A 21185-nucleotide genomic window follows, 5' to 3' on the forward strand; every position below is an offset into this window, starting at 1 on the left:
CCCTCCAAGAGGCAGACTTCAACACCACAGCAGCACTCCATAGCAGTGCTTCTCTAGCAAAATGTACTTCTCACAACCAAAGCCCTATTCTCAAGCCTCTTTCACATGCAGAAATCACACTATAAATAGATACAGAAGCAATGATTGCATAATAACATGAGGGATCACAACATTGTTTTCTTGGAAAAAGGTTACTTTTCACACATTTCTTTTCATTAAAACTTCGCCCAAACCATCACATTGCTAGAAGTCTTCCAGCTGCACTGGGTAGTAACAGCTCCTTTGATGTCACGACAGATGTTGTTTTAAGCACCTTTGCACAGCAAGTGTTTACTGCACATGGTAGATGTGAGACACACACACTAACTCCAACATGCATTAACAGGTGGGGGGAGGGCACAGAATATGGGTGGCAAAAATGATAGCAGAGAAATCCATGTATAGTTCTTCACACTCCCAGACTGTGCAATGAGGCAGTAGGGTCAGCTTTCCTCTTGGTGCTAAAAGTTAAGAATCTCATGTTGGCTTTATCGTTTTTCCTATGCCAAGAATTCCATGGAACACGATTCAGAAATCCTTCCCTGGGTCTCTGCCACTGCAAGTCCTTGAAAGCTGAATTCTGAAACAAGAGACAAAGAGTCTCTGAAAGGCTCCATCCAGTCGGGTCTCAAGGTTTTGGCAGCACAAATGAGAACAGATCAGTAACTCACATTCCCTCTCCTTCCTACCAATTACTCAGGCAGTTGAGGCTGCTCCTTGATCTCTGCCCCACAGATAAAGTGAGTGGCTCCCTCAATACAAGAAAAACATTTGTATAAGGAACATGGTTTCAAATATAATCTGTGACATTTATTCAATTCTGATGTAATTACAATGTATCTCTGCTTTTCTATGAGGAAAGTACTTGCAGGACAGGAGTCTGAGAGCGGAACTATCTTTGTCCACAGAGCAAGCCACAGGTATAAATGGAGACTGACTTGCCAGTCTTGCAAAGTCTTATGATGTCTTTAACAAAGAGACAGAGGAGACTGGAGTAAAAACCATGAAAGAGAAAAAGGATGAAGCTAAAAATAAGGCAATGAACTACATGTGTACATATCCCTGTGGAAAATTTCTTAAGTACTCACCAAACAATTTCACTTCAGGTTTAGGCATTGATTGAGGTATTGCACTTGTGCCAGGGCCTGAACCAGATTCATTTAAATCCATTTCTTTAAAGCTATGTGATTATAAAAAGTGATTTTGAAGGAAAGCAGTGTAAAACTTGTGTATCAAAGTGATAAGGAGTTAAGAGGCCAATAAACATGTTTATGGCATTTTCATTTTTGTCTTTGTTCCTGCAACTGGCTTCCAATCTAACAGCTTTTCCCCAAACCATCTTCTAATGCATTCCTTTCTTCTCAAGTTGTGTAGCTCCCTAAGTATTTTAAATGCTACCTTTCTAAGCTTTCCTGATTTTTCCTTTTATTAGTATGTGTGAACATGCACACTCATGTGCAGGTAGATACCTATATACACTTAGATTGTTCTTTCCTACATCAAGCCTGTCATAATTTGGATCATGAAGCTCCCCCAAAGTCCCCAGCCTGTGGCTCTACAGAAAGGTAGTGAAAACCTTAGGAGATGGCACCTAGTGGAAAGCAGTTAAGCCACTATGGAGATCCCTGCAGGAGACTGTGGAATCCAGCCCCTCCGCTTCCTGGCTACCTTGAGGCAAGCCTCTGGAAAATCACAGGCTCCCAGTCTTCCAGTCAGAGACTGAGGTCACTAAAACTGTGAGCCAAGGCAACTGCTTCTTCATAGATGATTATCTCAACTACTTTGTAATACTGACAGAAATCAAGACAAAATGCAGAAAAAGCTCTAGTATGTCCTTAGAGATGGAGAATAAAGAATCTTCTATAAGTCTGCAATTCTCTAGTGTGTAACTAAACAACATTATCCCTGACATCTACCCAAACTGCATTTTAATCTTGTTCTACAAGGAGTCTAAAAGGCCCAGTACTCTATTTGCAAAATGAAGATTCTGAACTTCTCTTTTCTTATTTTGCTTCACCACATTCTATAACCTATGCTTGACTTTTGCACACATATCCCCAAGTTATGAGTGGGAGACAGACTACTGGACGTTTCCAAATGCTACCTTCTCCAGGACCAAAAACAAAACAAACAACCCTCCCAACCCACCAAAACACAAACAAAACAAAACAATGGAAGCACCTTAAATGGAAATCTCTTTTTCTGGATTTCAGACCCTGGAACCCAACAAAACAGCAGACCTTCTAGAGAGATGTCTGCCAGATCTAAGTCCTTTCTTCAGATTGAATGTTTCCTTAGACAACCTTCAGAACACCCACCAAAGCTTTGAGTTCTTAAAAATGAAATGAGGCATTCAGTGCCCACAAATCAGAAGAGGTCAGAACAATGCTCCTGGAGAAACTGCATCAGCTGCTGGTTCCAAATAAACCTAGCTCTGTCACTCACTTCCTGGCCGGCTGCTGCATGGTGATCATGACTCACTGTTTTATGGATTTAATTATGCTGCCAAGCACTTCACATTCAGTAAAGTATAATAGCTGCCTTCATTATTTCTCCCTCTCTGACAGCAGCATAACTCTGGGATGCTAAACACTCTCTTACAGGGAAGGATTCCAGAGCAAGAGACTAGGGTTTCTCAGTGGCATGCTGCCCCAGGACTAGCAAGGTGATTTTCTCTCGAGGAATATGATGGCAGAAGAGACATTATCACCTGGTACTAGAGAGCCTAAATTGCTGAATTTAATAAAAAATCTTCCTTATACAATGTGCCATGCCATTCAGAAATGCATTTTCACATGGCAAGTCACTACACTGAGGAACCTGATAAGAAAGAAAATGGCTATAGGACACCATCTCCCAGATAGTTCCCAGTGCCAATAAAATGTGGAACTGGAATGTTGGCTCAAACAGCTAGAGATCTAACCCACTTCGAAGTGGTGTGTAAACAGACACACTTAAATTTTTCACAGCCTCATGATGGGCCTTATGCTGGCAATTTGATGCTTTGTATAATGTAGTCAACTTGAAACCACACACGACAGCCCTCTGCCACCTTTATGCCACTGAGAAGGGACAGGAAGATAAGCCTAAACTTTGCCAGTGGGGCAGGGCAGAGCCAAGCACAGCAAGGACAGCAATTCGGACAGTTCTGCCTCAGACCGCCTCTGCCTCTGTCTCTCCCTTACCCCACCCTGCAAAAGCTGACAGAAGGCTAAAAGAATTCAAATGTTAAAATGCATTTGAAAGTACTCAAGCAATAAAAACACAGGACCTTACTTCAAAGTTTGCAAATCAGCAATCTTTAAAGTAGATGGGAATGGGCATTTTCTGTCATGATCATGTCAGGGTAATATTTTGCTCTATGGCAAAGATGGCTATTTAGCCACCAACCCAGGTACAAACTGGAAATTTTTCTTAGTTGTAATCCTAGTAACTCAGGGTTCATGGACTGAAATGAATTCCAAAAGGTTCATTGTTATAGCATTAGCTCCCATGGCTTCTAAATCAGTAATGGCAGAATGAATGAATGAAAGAGACAATGGCAGAGTCTAGGAAGGGAGCATTTGAATCCCTCTCAATAATGAATTCAATCCATAGACCCATGTTCATCTGCTCCCCTGTCTCAGTATTGGAAACAAATAGCAGCGGAGGCTCTAGACTTGTGGCACTTTCACAGATAATTTTTTGCAGCACTGTCTACTATTCTATGTGTAACACTACTGCAGTTATTTGGTAGGTCAACTAACACTAAAGGATGAGCTTGTGGGTTTGACTATTATATATACTATAGATACCTTACTGGGATTTTTAAAAAAATACCTGGAACTACTTATAATTTAAGGAAGTTAAAAACCAGTTACATTGCCTCTTGATCAAAGCTAACAAGGCCTCTCTGGGTAACGAGCTACCTGCAGGATAGGCGACCACAGAGAAGGGAAGATGTGCTGCCAGCCTCGGAGAGTTCTTGTTCACATTCTGTAGCTCCCAAATGCCATTTCCTGTCTCAGTGTGCGTTGCAATGGTGGGGGGCCTGAGTGGATGTGGGAAGACTGGGGTTATAGCACTAGAAGACCCCAGAGAGGCAATCACTCACCCAGCCAGATGGATTGTTTTGAAAATCTGGGTTGGAAGTCCTGCTTTTCTTTGGAATCACTAATACTAATTAATATGTGCAGTTGGCTTGCAGCCTTCTCGCAGCTGTTGAACTGGTAAAGATGCAGAGCAGAGACTCAGAGCACAGCCGCCCAGCATCCCGGAAGGGGTTGTCACACCCTTCTCCCTGCTCACGCCACTTCCTTCTTAGAACCACTATGACCTATGTCTGGGAATGATCGTCTCTCCTCTGCATTTTTCAGACATGAGAAGCTTGATTCAATTTCCCCACCTCTGCAGCCTTGACTACAGTGCCCAATGTGTAAAAGATGAGGAGTAACTGCTGACAGATATCTGCTCACTTAACTCTGACGAGAACACTGAGGAGTCAGGGCTAACATGGCAGGTGTACCAAGAGTATTTTTCTCTTTCATCATTCAAGACCCAATGAAAAGAGAAAGAACAAAAAAACTCACCAAGGATTAAAAAAAAATCAAGATACATAAGAGACAAGTTATTTTAGCCCATATTTTGGAATATAGGAAACCAGTATGGTAACAAAACGAGGCCTGAAGTGTGGACAGAAGTTACAACCTCTGCAGCCTGCAGTGGGGGACAGAAGAGCCAGAAGCAGAGTCCCTACAGAGGCCTTTGAAGGAAGAGGAAGTGAGAGACAAGTGGATCCCTAAAGCAAGCAGAGCAGCTGGACCAGGTGAAACAGTGAGTGACAAGTTTAGTGAGAAGCCCTGTCTCAGTAAATAAGGGTTAAAGGGAGACACCCGACATCTGGCCTCCACATGTACACCTGTATAACACACACACACACACACACACACACACACACACACACACACACACAGAGAGAGAAAGAGAGAGAGAGAGAGAGAGAGAGAGAGGAGAAGGTGGCTCAGCACTACAAACAGGACCATTTAAAAAGTTGACTATGGAGGGACATTGAGGTAGGAGACCAAGTGCAGTGAAGGAAGGGGTCAGAGCTATAGACAGAGGCTGGCAGCCAGTTAGTTAGGACTCTTCTCTTCTTCCATTAAGCAAAAGTGGAGAACAGACAGCCAGAATGCTCACAATTCCCTAATTAAATGATCTCCCTGCAGTCAAGTCCATGACCAATAGCTTCATCAGTGCACCACACCCCCTACCCTACTTAGAGGCTCCTAAGCAGCTGCAGCTTCTTCTTCTTCGTCATTTGTTTGTTTTTTCCAAGGTAGGGTCTCACTCTAGCCCAGGCTGACCTGGAATTCACTATGGAGTCTCAGGGTGGCCTTGAACTCAAAGGTGATCCTCCTACCTCTGCCTCCCGAGTGCTGGGATTAAAGGCGTGCACCACCACACCCGGCTCCCTAACAGCTTCTTATTCTGTGATTCTACAGATGGATCATTACCAGTCATGGAGTGACCACCAGGAACTGCAAGGAAGGTCTCCAACATAAATGAGAAACCAAAACAAACAAATGGGAAGGACAGGGGAGAAGGAAAGAAGGAAGATAGAGAAGGAAGAAGGAAGGGGCAGGCAGACATACACATGAGAGAAAGAGCAAGCAAACGGAGGCCTGAAAGGCTCTGTGACAGGCCTCCTTAACAAAATGGCACCAGCAGGGGCAGCACTAGAACCCTGTGCTCTGAGTCCTGATGGGCCGGCATTCTGACCACCACAGGGACTGTGAAGCCAGTGCTTTGCTACCATCCATTTGTAACTCTGGGCTCCACACAATCGTTCACAGCTTTCTTACAAGCCCTAACTACTTCTGGTGCAACTTTCACTGCATTTTTAAGACTGAATTTGTTGAACCAACAATTTAAAAATACCAATTTTAATTCATTGCTCATTTATTTCAGATGCTGTAATAAATATTTCTTGTTGGCAATAGCCTTAAAAAAAATCCTATGATTATATGCAACCAGACTTTGAATGGCTCAACTTTTCCTTAGCTTATAGAAACGTCATTTGAAACTTTACCCAAGCCATAATTTCCATTACAGGGAAGTCAGTACAAATTACATTGAGATGCTTGCCTTCCCAAGTTCAATGTGAAATCCAGATGCAGCTAAGTGTTGCCGTAAACTTTATGAGCTAAGTATCTAAAAGTTGGGGACATTGCAACACAATAACACCCTCTATTAAAAAGCATTCCTGTTCACATTTGTAGCCCGAGTTATCCTGCTACAAGTAAATGGCTAAACATGACTCCAGCAAGGACAGAGGCAGGGTTACACACAAACAGCAGTTGCAGCCTTCCCTGTTTCTCACGCTTTATTCTCCCATCCAACTGCCATGGTCACCGATGACTGCCTGAGCATTTCCCTAAGTGCAAGCTGCGTATCTCCGTACCCACGAAAACAACACTATCAGCCTTTACTCAGAAATGACATGCCATTACCAGGTCAACTCATGCTCGTACCTTGTCACTTGTGATGACAGGATGCCAGAGAGCATCGTGGCTGGCAGGTGTACTCAAGCAGCCCTGGAGTCTGGGATGCTGCGGTTCAGTGACAAGATTCTTTCTGGATTTGGCTCCACTGAACTCTGCATGTATGCATGTGTGCATATGTTTGCACCTTCCCCAGAAATGAACCTGATTATGGAGGTAAACATCACAAGACCATAAATGTCTGTATCACCCTGGCTCATAGAAAGGGCCTATAAGCAGGCATGTGTAAGAGATGATAGCGGCTTAGTTAGTGAGGTTAAGCGATCGAGGAAAATAAAGCTCTTGAATTACTCTCTTTAAAGCTGGATAGGAACATTGGTTTATGGGAAGACTTTCCTTCCTGACTAGTATTCTTCAAGGATATCTGCAATGGTTAATCTCAACTGACAAGTTAATTGAGTCTAGAATCTCCTAAAACCTCTGGGCACATATGTGAGGGAGGTCCTGTACTAGGTTAACTGAGATGGGACGATCTACCTTAACTGTGAGTGGCACCAAGGGTGGGGGTCCAAAGCTGAATGAAAAGGAGAAAACTAGCTGGGCCTTGGTCATTCATTGCTGATTTCTGACTAGGGATTAAATGTGATCAGCTGCTTCAAGCTCCTACCACCATGTCTTTCCCACTATGATGGACTAAATTCCCCTTGAATTATAAGCTGAAATGTTCTTCTCTTAAATTGTTTCTTGTCACGAATTTTGTCACAGCAATAACAAAAGCAACAAATATAAAATCCTACCCATCCTCCAAGCACCTGATCCATGTTACTTCTGTGACACACTGGCTATACGTATTTCCAAATCTGTCTTATTCCACCACTAAAATGACTACTCAGGGAACATGGTCTTAGAAGCCGTAAATCTAAGCCCAAGTTTCTGTCAATCATTACTGCCCACTGTGATGGATACCAAATAACTAGGTGAGTACCCCAACAAAAAGTCAAAAAATGGCAAAAAATTAAGCATCCAGTTTGGAAAGATTTAAGAGCCGGAATTGACAGGAAAGGAACATGGACCTAGGTGTGACTGTTCACATATGTGTACATATGTTCACATGAAAGACAGATGAGCAGTGTGGCTGTTCAGAGCACTACAAAATGAAGCAAAATACTAGAGGAGGGGCAGATATGGCTGATATGGGAAGGTTTTACTGACGATGGGGCCCACGGCACGTTCTTAAGGGGGTGAGCATCATTCATGGATGAAGGTAGGAAACTAGTACTGATTTTTGAAGTGGTAAGTGCAGAAGTGAAGTCTATGGTCACTATAGAAAACCAGCAGTGCTAGTCAGCCAATGCTCATTATTTGTAGAATGTGAATAGAATTACTTCAAGTGAATGGCTCTGAACTGTGGGCAATCCCCTTCCAGGAGACATTTGGCACGATCTATACTACTGAGCCATTGGAGGAAGGGTACTGGTGCCACCTAGAGGGTGGAGGCCAAGGATCTTGCTAGATATCCTGTGGTATATACCCAGGAAAACGCTACAATGACAAAGAGCCATCTGGCTTCAAATGTCAAGTGCCAAAGCTGAGACATTCTCCTGTAGAGCTATGTGACAATTATGAGAAATGAGCTTGTAGATGGTTTCTGTTATTTTCTATGTCTACATTAAGAGCTGGGAGGTTGCTCAGGGGCCAAAGCACAGTGACAGAGATTGTTGGGATTTAGATAATAGCTCTGATTTCTTAGTGACATCAAAGATACTGAATTCATTTCTTAAAAGACATCCTGAATTCCTGCTATGTACTTACTGCTTAGAGCAAATTCTAAGTCAGTGGTTCACAACTACATAAGAAATATGAACATATCCAGGCGTGGTGGCGCATGCCTTTAATCCTGGCACTCAGGAGGCAGAGGTAGGAGGATTGCCACCATCAGTTCGAGGATACCCTGAGACAACATAGTGAATTCCAGGTCAGCCTGGGCTACAGTAAGACCCTACCTTGAAAAACCACACACACAAATAAAAGAACAAAAGAAAGAAAGATGAACATAATTCTTAGCTAACAATAATCCAAGACAGATACAAGATATATCAACAGAGACAAAGCATGACTTTGTGTAGGTTAGAGAAAAGTCTTCAAAGAAAAAATTTCAAAAATCTTTAAGTACATGTTAGCCAGAAAAGGTGAGGAAATGATGAGTCAGAGTAGTTTCAGCAGCTGAGCAGAGTAACAAAAAGACCAAGGGCTGGAAAAAAGTCCAGGGTAGCTTCTCTGCAAGGGACATGAGGTACAGAGTAGCTTCCTCATGGAAAAAAAGGAGTGATGTGTTTTCTGATAGGTCAGCCTTAATTCAACAGGCAATGTAGCATAACTGAGGATATATAAATGAACATGGTGCTTATAGCGAATAGCGGTGTAGCAGATGGGGAAAATCCATGACCTCATAGTGCCTGACACTACCTATACAAGACCATCCTAATAGGAGGAAAGGATGATGACATCAAAATAAAAGACAGATTGCTTGAGAGGGGAAGGGGATATGATGGAGAGTGGAGTTTTTTCAAAGGGGAAAGTGGGGGGAGGGAGGGAATTACCATGGGATATTGTTTACAATCATGGAAGTTGTTAATTATAAAAAATATTAAAGAATAAGAGGAGGGCTGGAGAAGATGGCTTAGCAGTTAAGGCATTTGCCTGCAAAGCCAAAGGCCCCTGGTTTGATTTCCTCAGACCTACATAAGCCAGATGCACAAGGAAGCGCATACATCTGGAGTTTGATTGCAGTGGCTGGAGGCCCTGGCACACCCATTCTCTCTCTCTTTCTCTCCTCTCTCAAATATATAAGTAAATTAAATATATTAACAAAAAAGAAATACAGATTTGGTGAGAGAAGAAATGGAAATACAAAATTTTTCTCATGTTATGGATTTAAGTCTCTCATTTGCAAAAGTAAAGAACCAAAACAGTGAACAGCATTTGACAAACAAGACAAGAAAGCAAGGTCTGCTTCCATGTGTGGCAAGACACTGTACAGACCAAGAAATAAGGGCTTTAGAGAAAGCAGAGATAAAGGGCTCGTGATGCAGATAGGAACGGAAGTGCCGCGAAATCCCATCAGAACACCACACATTCCACCAGGCAGCTGAGCCAGTGCATGCTCTCAAGACCAGCAGTGATGTACAGTATAAAACCAGTGACCCAGATTACAGTCTAGATTATTGTCTAACAGCCAACAGTCAGCCTAGCAGGGATAAGAAAAGGCCTGGCATTTAGTTACTGGGTTTGAAACCAAGTGACTGGTACATTTCACAAGGAACTATGAGAAGTTGGGCAGGGGCCTGGGTAAATGGGCCCCTAATTTGGTATTTTAGTGGACCTGCTCTGTGAATCACCAAGGTCTTCTATGGAGAATTAAACTCTCTCAGGAACTCTTGTCCCCACTTGTTGGTGTTGGTTAGGATGACCATGCCACTTTACACAGTGGTGCTGCCTGGGTTCAGCATTAGCTGTGAGCCTTCTTTGAGCTTCTTTTTCATCTGAAAACTGTTGCTGAGGAACCTGCCTTCAGCCTGGGGTGGATATGAGAATGGTCACCAGGATGTATGGTGGAACTGCTGCCAGGTTCTTCATCAGTGGTTTGAATTTGAGACCTGCATTACTGTGGATTATCCTCATCTTATGGTCAGTGGCATAAGAATGCACAGAAGATACAAACTCACCACTCAAATAAGTGGACCAGGGATGGTAGAATGTTGCTCAATACTCATTTCCCTCTCTTTTTTCTATAATGCCAAAGACTACATTTCCCAGCATTCCTTAAACCAGGAACATTTATGTGTCAACATCTTGGTTAGTGGGATATGAGGCTTTAAAGAAGTCTCCTTTGAGAAGAGTATCTTTTTTTCAGTTTTCCCTCAGCATGAATGGAAGAATGACTGGGGCTCCCATGTCTTACTTTAGATATGAGATAACCTTGGAAATGGAAGTCATGTGGGTAAAGACATGCAGGAATCTGGATCACTGAGAATGTGGAAGCCCATACCTGTCCTGATTGACTGACCACTCCAGACTTGCCCATTGAAGCTAGTCTTATTTGAAAGCAGCTTAGTAAATGAAGCCAAATCTTAACACTGTCCTTCCCTCCTCTCCCCACCTCTGCAATTAGAATGTTAGCTTAGTTTTGTTGGACCTGAAGCTGTAACAAGAGCCATTAATTATTTCACATCTTTGCTTTTCGGGGTTTAAAAACAACTCAGAATTTATCATAGTAAGCTTAGAACAAAACTTGCAGTAAGGTCACAGCCACATCACTGCAGCTTTGGTGAGCAATGACATTCAGTGATGTGGCTAAGGAACAGGAGGCAGAGGAGAAAACTGTCCTGTCTGATGTGGCTACTTTGGTTGCTTTAAGACTTTCTCCAGAGTTGGTTATTAGTGAGCAATAATGAAGCTAATTCCACACGCATATTGCCTCTGAGTTATGAACAATGCAGCGAGCAGTAACCTTTGAAGCTGTCAGGATCTTTCCAGAAAGGCAATTATGGTGAGAAATGAGAGCGTGCACGACTTCTATCACCCAATAGATATTGCATGTACCATTCCCACCTACAAACCCGACATCGCCGTGGGCGCAGTCTGAATATTTATCAATGCAGACCTGCTCCCATTTGTTCCTCTTCTTTTCTTGTAACACAATCCACCCTCACCTGTCTAGCACCCCCCCCATTTTTTTCTTTAAAGGGTAAGTCTGACATGAGTCACAATTATTTAACACTTATGTACACTGTGACATCTTTCCTATCTGCATCAAAAGAAACTTACTTGCCTTTTACTTGAGTGAAAATTAGTTTAGGACAAGCTTCCATTTCAGAGGAGTAAAAGAAGATAAAGACATAATCTCAATTAGGAAAGCACAGTATAGTCCAGAAAAACAATAGCCATGACTAGCCAATATTTATAGATGGTCAAATATGTATGTCAAGTACTGGATGCTAAGTACTGAAGCACCTCCCACCTCAAGAAAAAAGTTCCAGCTCTCAAACAGACCAGTCTCTAGAGGAAGTTCCTTACGTTGAATGATCTAATGTAGTAATACTGGATTTGGGCTAGCATGATGCAATTGCTCACTGTGTGTATTCCTGAAAGGGTCTTAGGAATGTCAGAGGTAACCAGAGGGAGCTACTTAATGGGATGTATGTTGGAATGGGACTCCCAAACTGAGAAGAAACTCCTGTGAAGAGCTGACAGGAAAAACAACAAAAAAAAAAACAACAACAAAAAAAAAAAAACCCAAACAAGCCAGAAATAGTGACACACACCTTTAATCCCAGCACTCGGGAAGCAGAGGTAGGAGGATCGCCATGAGTTTGAGGCCACTCTGAGACTTTGTAGTGAATTCCAGGTCAGCCTGGGCTAGAGCAAAACCCTACCTCGAAAAGCCAAAAAGAGAAAAACAAAACAAAATAGCTGACAAGTCCTGTCAGCAAGCTTAGCCACTGCTATGTCACTAAGTGCCTAGAGACCAGCAGTTCTCAGCTAATAGGCAGTGGCACATTAACATCGTGACTGAGAACCCAGCTCCAAAGATTCTTGTATGTGACCAGAATACCACTATACTGTGAGGAGGTTTAGAGACCAGAAGAGACAATGGGCTACCTAAGAAAGTTAACAACCCAAAAAGTTTATATTTTCCTCTAAACCAATTAAGGTAAATGTGAAAACATAAACTGATAGAGCTTGTTTTAAGTATTTTATACATGAATTCATTATCTAATAAAATCTTTTAAATTCATGTTTCACTTGGTGCTCTGGATTTCCCCCCCCCCCCCCATTTCATGTTCTAGAAAGAAATTAAGTGGACAAGTTAGTGTCTTCATGTGTTTTTAATTCATAAAACAAACTTTGAATTGGGAGTAATCCTCATCTATTTATTAGGGCATTCTGACAAGACCTCTGGCTGGGAATCATTTATTTTTCTGCCATTGATTTTCTTCATGGTGCGTTCCTAAAATTAACAAGGCTGTATCACTTTAGTTCTGGGGCTCAGAATTTTCTGTACGTCTGGCCTGAACCAATGGGATTTTATTGTGCTGGCATTATTCACCTCAGTGGCAAATCAGGTCATCATGAAATAAACAATTTTGCAAGTCTGTTTCATATTGGCATGTCTAACCTGTGGCCTATAGGCTGTATGGAGTTGAAGAGAGCTACGAATGTGGCCCAACACAAAACTGAAACTTACTTAGAACATTATGAGATCTTTTACAATGATTTTATAACTCCATGGAATGGCTCTCAAGCATGATCTTTGTAGATGTTATTGTTAAATCCCAATGTCACAAAGTTAGACATGCCTCATTGCCTTCATTACTACCTTTCAGGAATATCAATTCACTGCTTTAAAAGAAAGCTGCATAGACAAAAAGGTGAACATCTGGAAACAGCCTTACATGATGGCTCTTGCCTCCAAGTTATCACTTCAGCGTAACTCAGATCTCAGGAGCTCTAGGTGGCCTACTAGGGGGTCAATCTGGAGCACAGTGTTTAGTCTCATGTGCCTCAGGTATTGGATGGGGACTTATGGCTCTAGAGTTTGTGCAAGTTGCATCCATTCTTCTTGTTAATGAACAAGGACACACACTGACCTATAACTCAGCAATGATGATGATGGTGTACATTTGGGCATAGGGAAGCCCCTGGCACCTGGCAGATGGCTCCTGGCAATCATGCTTCTGTGGAAGGACTTTGTGGAAGCAACTCTGGTCTTTCTGGAGCTTTCTGGTAGTAATTGGCATGGTCTCCTATTTGTTAACTGTGGGACTTGAACAATGTTCTCACCCAGATCCTCCGTTTTCCCATATGGAAGTCAGTGACTCACAGCTCCTCCACATTATGAGGGTGCTCAGGGGATTAAGAGAGATAAGCTGTATGCAGCACAGAGCACGAGGGCTGGTACTGCATAAATACCTAGTAAATCTCAACTACTACTACTATTTCAGGCAGCTAATATTTACATTGGGGAATTGCACTTGTGAATAATCATTCATTCTTAAATGGCAATAGCACAGATAATAAGGTTATGGCCCCCAGAACTTGGTGTCTGCTACCTGTGGGCCAGGGGAGAACAAGTTGCTGTTCATGAACAGTCCTCACAGGAAAGTTCCTCCGTTGGAAGAACAAAGGAGGTACTCTCTTTATTTCTAACCCTTTCCAAAGTACAACACTAACCAGAAAAGGCCACATCTCAAAATTCAGAGACAAGGTCTCAAGTCCGCACTCACTGGACTTCCAAGCGCATTTATGTAGCTATCTTAGCAGGTCCTCAGGGTAGAAACAACTTGTCTGTCATAGCATGGGCCCCGTGTGGCCACTCACTATTAATGTTCTCAAACTAAACTGTCAAATGGCCTTTTTTAAATTATAAAGGTAATCTTGTTATATATCTCTTCCAACATATGAATGTTTATTTTTATAGCAACATTAAAATAAGCATCAGATAAGCATTAATATGTTTTTTAAAAAGAAAGCAATCTTTGTTTTTGCATGGGTTAGCATCATCTGACATGTCCCAGAAACACCCTGAGGACCTTCTTGGAATCTCCATCTTACACACCTGCCCTTCTGAGAGCCATCCAAGCATTCCTGGAGTGGTGGCTGGGAGCTTAAGAAGCAGTTAACTGTAGGGCTTTTCCAGAAAGGCATTACATTGTATTGTTGGCTGTGAACGTCTGTATCACAATCAAAAGCTGGCTCTTTGGGCTGTTTGGTTTGGGCTTCATTACCATGGTGTAAGGAATGAGCACAAGTGGACCATGTGACCAGTGGGCCAGTGGGATGGGGACATATATGGGGGGGGGGGTGAACCATTTCCTTTCTTAAAAAAAGTTTACATTTGTTATTATTATTTGCTGTTTTGAGTTCACAGCAGTACTGAGAGGAAGAGAGACATCTCATATTCCCCACCCCCACATGAATAAACTATTTTCCCACCAGAGATTGGTTTTCCCACTGAAAAATGCTTTAGGGATAGAACCACTGGAATGCTTTGGAAGAGATAAGATGAAAATCGGGACCCATAACAGAGGCTTAAACACAGTCACCACTAATCTCTTACTAAATCTCTCCTTGGAGTGACAGATCTTAAACACCAGAGCTTCTAGTCCTGTCTCTTAACTTCTGAACATGGCTTTTAACAAATAAACTTCCTTACCTGTAAAAGGGAAATGATGACATATACCATCTCCCTCTCACAAGCTGGAGGTGGGAATCACACTTGAACTGAGCATTCTAGTGGAAACTTTACAGCCCCACTTCCTGCTGCCAAGATAAGGTAGCCCTGGCCTGTTTTTATGCTGCAGCAGGAATAATTCTATGCCACCATGGAATTATTGTACAGCTTTCTGACAATCTTTTGCAAAGAAAAGGCTTACACTTACACAGAAATACAGATCTGAAGTAACTATATAGAGATCTGGGATTTCATCTTCTTTTGAACGTTTGGTAGAAGACACCTGATTAAGATTTCTCTTTTGAAAGAAGCTTCATCAGAAAGTCCTCCAAAAGTGTTTCTACAGTCACGTGTATTTTCCAGTGGAGGTAAAATCTTGCTAGCTAGCTTTAGCTGATGTTATTATTTGGCGTTATGAGAACTGTCATCAACGAACTTGCTTTCTACATTTAAAAAAAAAGCTTTTCAATTTATAAACCAATGCCCTAAATTTACATGATTTTATCACACATTCAAACCACATGAGAAATTCTCTATCATGTTTGAGACACAATCAAAGCTTCAATTTCTCGGAGGGATTCAGAAGACTCTGGGGATTTGGTCAACTTTACTATCAGCTGAGTTTCAGAAAGTAGAAGGCAGAGACGTTAATGGATTTTCTCAGCTGCCTTGAGATGAGTTAATGCTCTAGACATGGGCCTAATATCATAAAGATATTGAATCATCGTTTTTGGTGGCTGGGCTTTTAAAAGGAATGTAGAGATAACACTTTTTCAAAACTTCTATCTGCAGAATGCCGACAGCCGTCCTGCTGTCCCGGTCTCTCCGTTACTCTACCTTCAACCTCAGCCCCAGATCTCAGTGCTTTTCAGCATTTTCAGTACAAGCCTCAGTTAGATATATCCATTTTATTTTTATATTTATTTAGTTATTTATTTTGGTCTTTTGTTCTTGTTGTTTGAAATAGGATTTCATTCTAGCCCCAGGCTGACCTGGAATTCACTATGTAGTCTCAGGCTGATCCTTCTTACCTCAGCATCTCAAGTGCTGGGATTAAAGGTGTGTACCACTGTGCCTGGCTACTATGCCTATTTTTCCTTTCAGTTGTTTCAATTTACATACATAGTTTTGGATTTTATGTAATAAATTATTATATAATATTGTTATGACATGCATTTTAAAGTTCACATGTTTAAACCTAGACTTCTTCAGAAAGCATGGGACTAAATCTGAAATGTAAACTTTCAAGAAGCTATAATTAAATAGATTTAACCCAAATTTATGAAAAGGAGAGCTTTCTAGGAGATTATCTTTTTTCTGTCTCTCTAAGGTTCTTTTTTTCTGAAAACCCACTGGTCTCTTGTTTGTTGTATTGATGAATGAATATTCTGCTTGCTAAAACTGTCCATTAATTAGTTTCTTGGGTTGCAGCAATAATTACATCTTTCAAGTAAAATCTGATTAGCATAAGCACCCCCCTCCCACCCCGCCAGATGATGTGGGATTGTGGGCCTTGTGGTTCAGGAAGAGCCAGCAGGTTCAACCTGCAGTAATCAGAAGTTGCCTCCAGCTGGATCTGGGCATTGCATCCAGAGGACATAGACTAGACTGCCCAGAATGGGAGTACTGTGAAGGAGCTCCGTGGACACTCTTGTTAGGAAAGGCTACCTAATGGAGTATAACTGATGCCATTCAGTAACTGAGTCCTGTTCCCATTCATCTGTGATCACTGTTACTTTCTACTTCTGTGCTGAGTGCTGGGGACAGAAGGGAAGGTGGGTTTTGGCTTCAGAGAAGCTGAATCTGTTGGGCAGAAGCACTTTCCAGTGTAATTCACCATTTGACTAGATGAGTACATCAAGGTAGATCCTTCCATGCAGGCTCATGGAACGCACAGAAGGTGGCATACAATAACGGACAGTCAAGTTTACTTTTTAAGCCAAAATGTTTCCATGTTTTCATTTAATTTTTAATGTTAATAACCATATTCTAGCTTATACCTGCTCATAAAGCTGTTTCACAGTCCAGAAAAGGAATTTTGCTAAAGACTGTTCATCACCCATATTTTAACAGTGTAGATGCCAAAGCATTTTTCATTCACAGTAATGATCTCCTGGAGTAAAAATAATATAATTATACCTGAACGACTTGGTCAGCTAAATCATAACCAGAAATGCACTGGTATGTATTTCATTTACTGTGTCAAAACTCTTCATTCTGTACCATCAACACAGCACTAAATTCTGATCTGTCACTGGAAACAGGTCACTTCTATTTCTGACTTATGGCATAGTAACAGGGCTCAGCAATTGGCAAAGACAGCTAATATTTCACATTAAGTCTCCCCACCTGACCTCAGGAGTCAAACATGGAGAGACTCATAAATAAGGAATTGTTTGTTATGTAAACAGTCTCTTAAAAAAAAAAAATCAACCAAACAAAAAAAGCAAACCACAAGAAAACCCTTCTTGTCAAAGCATGGGAAGTTCTTGGGAAGGGATCTGTTGTTAGTAAGATGACTACCGCCTGGCGCCAGCAGCACTCCTGAGCTGCCTCTTGGCAAACACGCAAAGAGGGAAGTGGGTGCTCCCGGTGACTCCGTGGTCTTACAGACCAAGCCCAAATCGGCATTTCCAGCAGAAGACTACAGGTTCAAGGGCATGCCAGCCACTTCAGGTGTGACTTTATGTGGCTTTTTTCTACCCATTACCATCGAGAGTTGAGATTCCAGGAGAGGGAACAAACCACATGTGCTAAAGAAAGCTGCAGCTCTGGAGATTCTCTTGGCACTTGCTTTGGAATTCCATGTGAATCCATAGTTAGTCCATGTTTTTATCTTCCTGTTGGTTTTCCTTGAAATGAAATATTGAGTAAAGTTCTGCAGCTATTACCCCTCCTTAGTGGCTTAGCCCAGAGCCAGGAGCGTGACTGTCCCATTGCTCTTCTGCTTGCTTCATCTCAACATTTACCACATTGTCTGGAAATGCCGGTGAAGGATTTTTCCCATGACTGGTACAGCCTGCATCCACTCTGACATAACTGATCTGGGATGACCAAGTAGGGCACCTGCAGTGCACCCCAGGTGATTTCCACATGCAAGCAGGCCTGCCAGTGACTGTGGCGTAAAGCCCCCTGAGGGCAAGCCTCACGACTGCTCACTTTTTAAAAGAAAAATATTTTTAGTCATTTGCAAACACACATACACAGAGTGAGTGAGAAAGAGAAATAGAGAGAGAGAGAGAGACACACAGAATGTAATACTGAGAGAAGGAATGTGTACACCAGGGCCTCCTACCACTACAGAAGAACTCTAGACATGTGTGGCACTTTGTGCATCTGCCTTTATGTAGGTACGAAGGAACTGAACCCAGGCTTCCCAGACTTTGCAAGCAAGAACCTTTAATTGCTGAGCCATTTCCACAGACCCTGCTCATTTTTCATTTAGTTATTTTTGAAGAGAAAAGAACAAACATTTATGAAGTGATAACCTCATATAATTTCATTCTTCTTTTAGTCACACTTTAAATTTGTATCCTTTTTTGTTTTTTTAATTTATTTTTATTAGATTTGTTTTTAATTTTTATTTGAGAGAAAGGGATAAAGAAAAAGGCAGATAGAGAGAATGGGTACACCAGGACACCTAGCTGCTGCAAATGAACTTAGATGCATGTGCCACCTTGTGCATCTGGCTTACATGGGTCCTGGGGAATCGAACCTGGGTCCTTTGGCTTTTCAGGCAAGCCCCTTAACTGCTAAGCCATCACGCCAGCTCGCCCTGATCACTTAAAAATTTTTTTTCATAAGCCGGGCGTGGTGGCGCACGCCTTTAATCCCAGCACTCGGGAGGCAGAGGTAGGAGGATTGCCAAGAGTTCGAGGCCACCCTGAGACTCCATAGTGAATTCCAGGTAAGCCTGAGCTAAAGTGTGACCCTACCTCGAAAAACCAAAAAAAAAAAAAAAATTTTTTTCACATGTGCCTGCGCGATGTGTGTATGTATGTTCATATACACATGGTTGTGTGTGAGTGCATATATACACATGTGGAGATCACATATTGACAATCAGGTGTCCACTGAGGATGCTCAATCACGCCACTGAACCCAGAGCTCACTGATACAGCTTGTAAGCTAGCTAGCAAGCCCCAGGGAAGCCACAGCCCACCATCCCAGTGCTAGGATTACAGGTATGCACCACCTTGCCCACATTTACGTGGGTTCTGGGAGTCTAAACTCAGGTCCATGTGCTGTGTGGCAAGCACTTTATGGAGTGAGCTATTTCCCAGGCCTGCTGCTCCCTTTGGAGCAGGGACCTAGAACAGAGCATTCTTGCTAAGCAGTAATCACATAAACTAAGTACGTGATTGCAGGAGAAAGTGGGAGGAAGGACAGGAGGCCATTCAGGATGGGTTGCACACTGGTTGCCCCAGCCCCACCTGAGGGGTTGGCCGTCTCAGGGTTTCTGCTGCTGCAGGTCTGGGGTAGGGCCTGCATCTGTGTTTCTAACAAGATCCTAGGTGAAGCAGCTTCCAGAACCACTGAACGAAAATGACCAAAGCTTCCTGGCCATCTTAGATTGGGTGACACACAGTATCATGGGATAACTGGGAGTTGCAAGGCTTCTCTGACCAGGTGACCAAGAACAGTAATACTACCAGAAACATGGAGGAAAGTATGACTGTGCAGGTCTTTAATCCTATCCGACTTTGTCACAGAGCCCAGAGCTAAGGAAACCTCCCCACTGGACTCCAGGTCAATCAGTCATCTTCAGTTTCTTGTTTTGTATCAGAATTGCTCATTATGTGCCCTTCATTGTTCAAAATGAAGGTGTGGCCATGAGAACAAGTTGCCACCAATATTGTATTAAAATTCACAGCATAGCCAGGCATGGTAGCACATGCCTTTAATTCCAGCACTCGGGAGGCAGAGGTAGGAGGATTGCTATGAGTTCGAGGCCACCCAGAGACTCCATAGTAAATTGTGAATTCCAGGCCTGGGCTAGAGTAAGACCCTACCTCGAAAAACCAAAAAAATAAAAATAAAAAAATTACAGTACATTTTTCTAGAAATGGTCCCAAGATAATTTTTTTTTTTTGAAAGCAACTAGTGGCAAGCCTAAGCCAGAAATCAATCCATGGCTGCCTATTAAACCAACTCAAGCACTAGGTTCTACAGCTGTAAAAATAGAGTGCTTTAAAATCCAAGTTCCTAATAGTTATCCAATTAAATTCTGTACTAAAATTAAAAATGTACATTTTCCTCAACTACTGTTAGTTAGGGGACATAGGAAAGGAATAAAGAAAAGGATAAGGACATTAGCTTTTTCCAAGAAGGAACCTTCAACTTTACAAGCCATTGACCAATGACATGCATGGTGTCCTTACAGTGACCCAGCAGATCTTCTCTGTTCACTGCTGGAGCTCTGTCCTAAGGACTCCAGCCAGCAGTGATAAGTCTGGGTCTCAATACTTTTGGGTTGTGCAACGGTTAATCTCTGAGGAGTTTCTGGAGCAGAAGTAAACAGGAAATTGTGGTCTCTGAAAGGTTTCTCTGTTTCTAGGAAGAGAGTGAAGATGGTAGGTTCTCCTACAGTACAGTGACAAACCTCACCTGAGCATGGGCAGAGTTCAGGGGTGGCCCTGAGTCAGCAGTGCCAGCAACCCTGGGAACTTGTGTGATTGCCAGGCCTTTCCTGCCCCAGTCCTCTCATAAACACAGGCTAACATGTACACGCGCGCGCACACACACACACACACACACACACACGTGTGTGTGTGCGTGTACATACATGGGATATTGTAAACTATGTTACATGAGTCCCACGCTGAAAATTCTGCTGTGGCTAAAGTCTGAGATGCAATAACAGAGGTTCATTGTCCTTAGAGCACCTTGGCATGGCTTTGCTTGGGTAATGCCTGTAACCATGTGGGAAAGACAGTATTATTTCATTTTAAAAATGAAGAAACTGAACAGAGACAGCCAAGAAGAGAAGCCTATGGAGAAATTATGGCTAAATATAACAGGGAACTGGAACAGAAAACAAGGACTTCAGGTCAAAACTGGGGAAATCTAAATAAAGAATGAACTTTAGTTACAATGTATCAATTTAGTTCTTTTTTTCTTTTTGAGATAGGGTTTCATTCTAGACCCAGGCTGACCTAGATTCACTATGTAGTATCAGGGTGGACTCGAACTCACAGCAATCCACCTACCTCAGCCTACTGAATGCTGGGATTAAAGGCGTGTGCCACCACGCCTGGCTGTAAATTTAGTTTTTTAATTCATAGTTTTATTTATTTATTAGGGAGAGATAGAGAGGGAGAATGCATGTGCCAGGGCCTTTAGCCACTGCAAATGAATTCCAGACACATGCGCCACCATGTGAACCTGGCTAACATGGGGAAATGAACCTGAGTCCTTATGCTTTGCAAACAAGT

General features: G+C 42.3%; 1 protein-coding gene across 1 annotated transcript in view; it reads right to left on the reverse strand.

Annotated features, from left to right (window-relative positions):
- The window catches only part of Jazf1 (JAZF zinc finger 1), a 336912-nt gene that overhangs the window by 158537 nt on the left and 157190 nt on the right, over nucleotides 1-21185 (reverse strand). The window lies entirely within an intron of this gene.

The sequence above is a fragment of the Jaculus jaculus genome, chromosome 16 (assembly GCF_020740685.1).
Source record: "Jaculus jaculus isolate mJacJac1 chromosome 16, mJacJac1.mat.Y.cur, whole genome shotgun sequence".
NCBI classification, from domain to species: Eukaryota; Metazoa; Chordata; class Mammalia; order Rodentia; family Dipodidae; genus Jaculus; species Jaculus jaculus.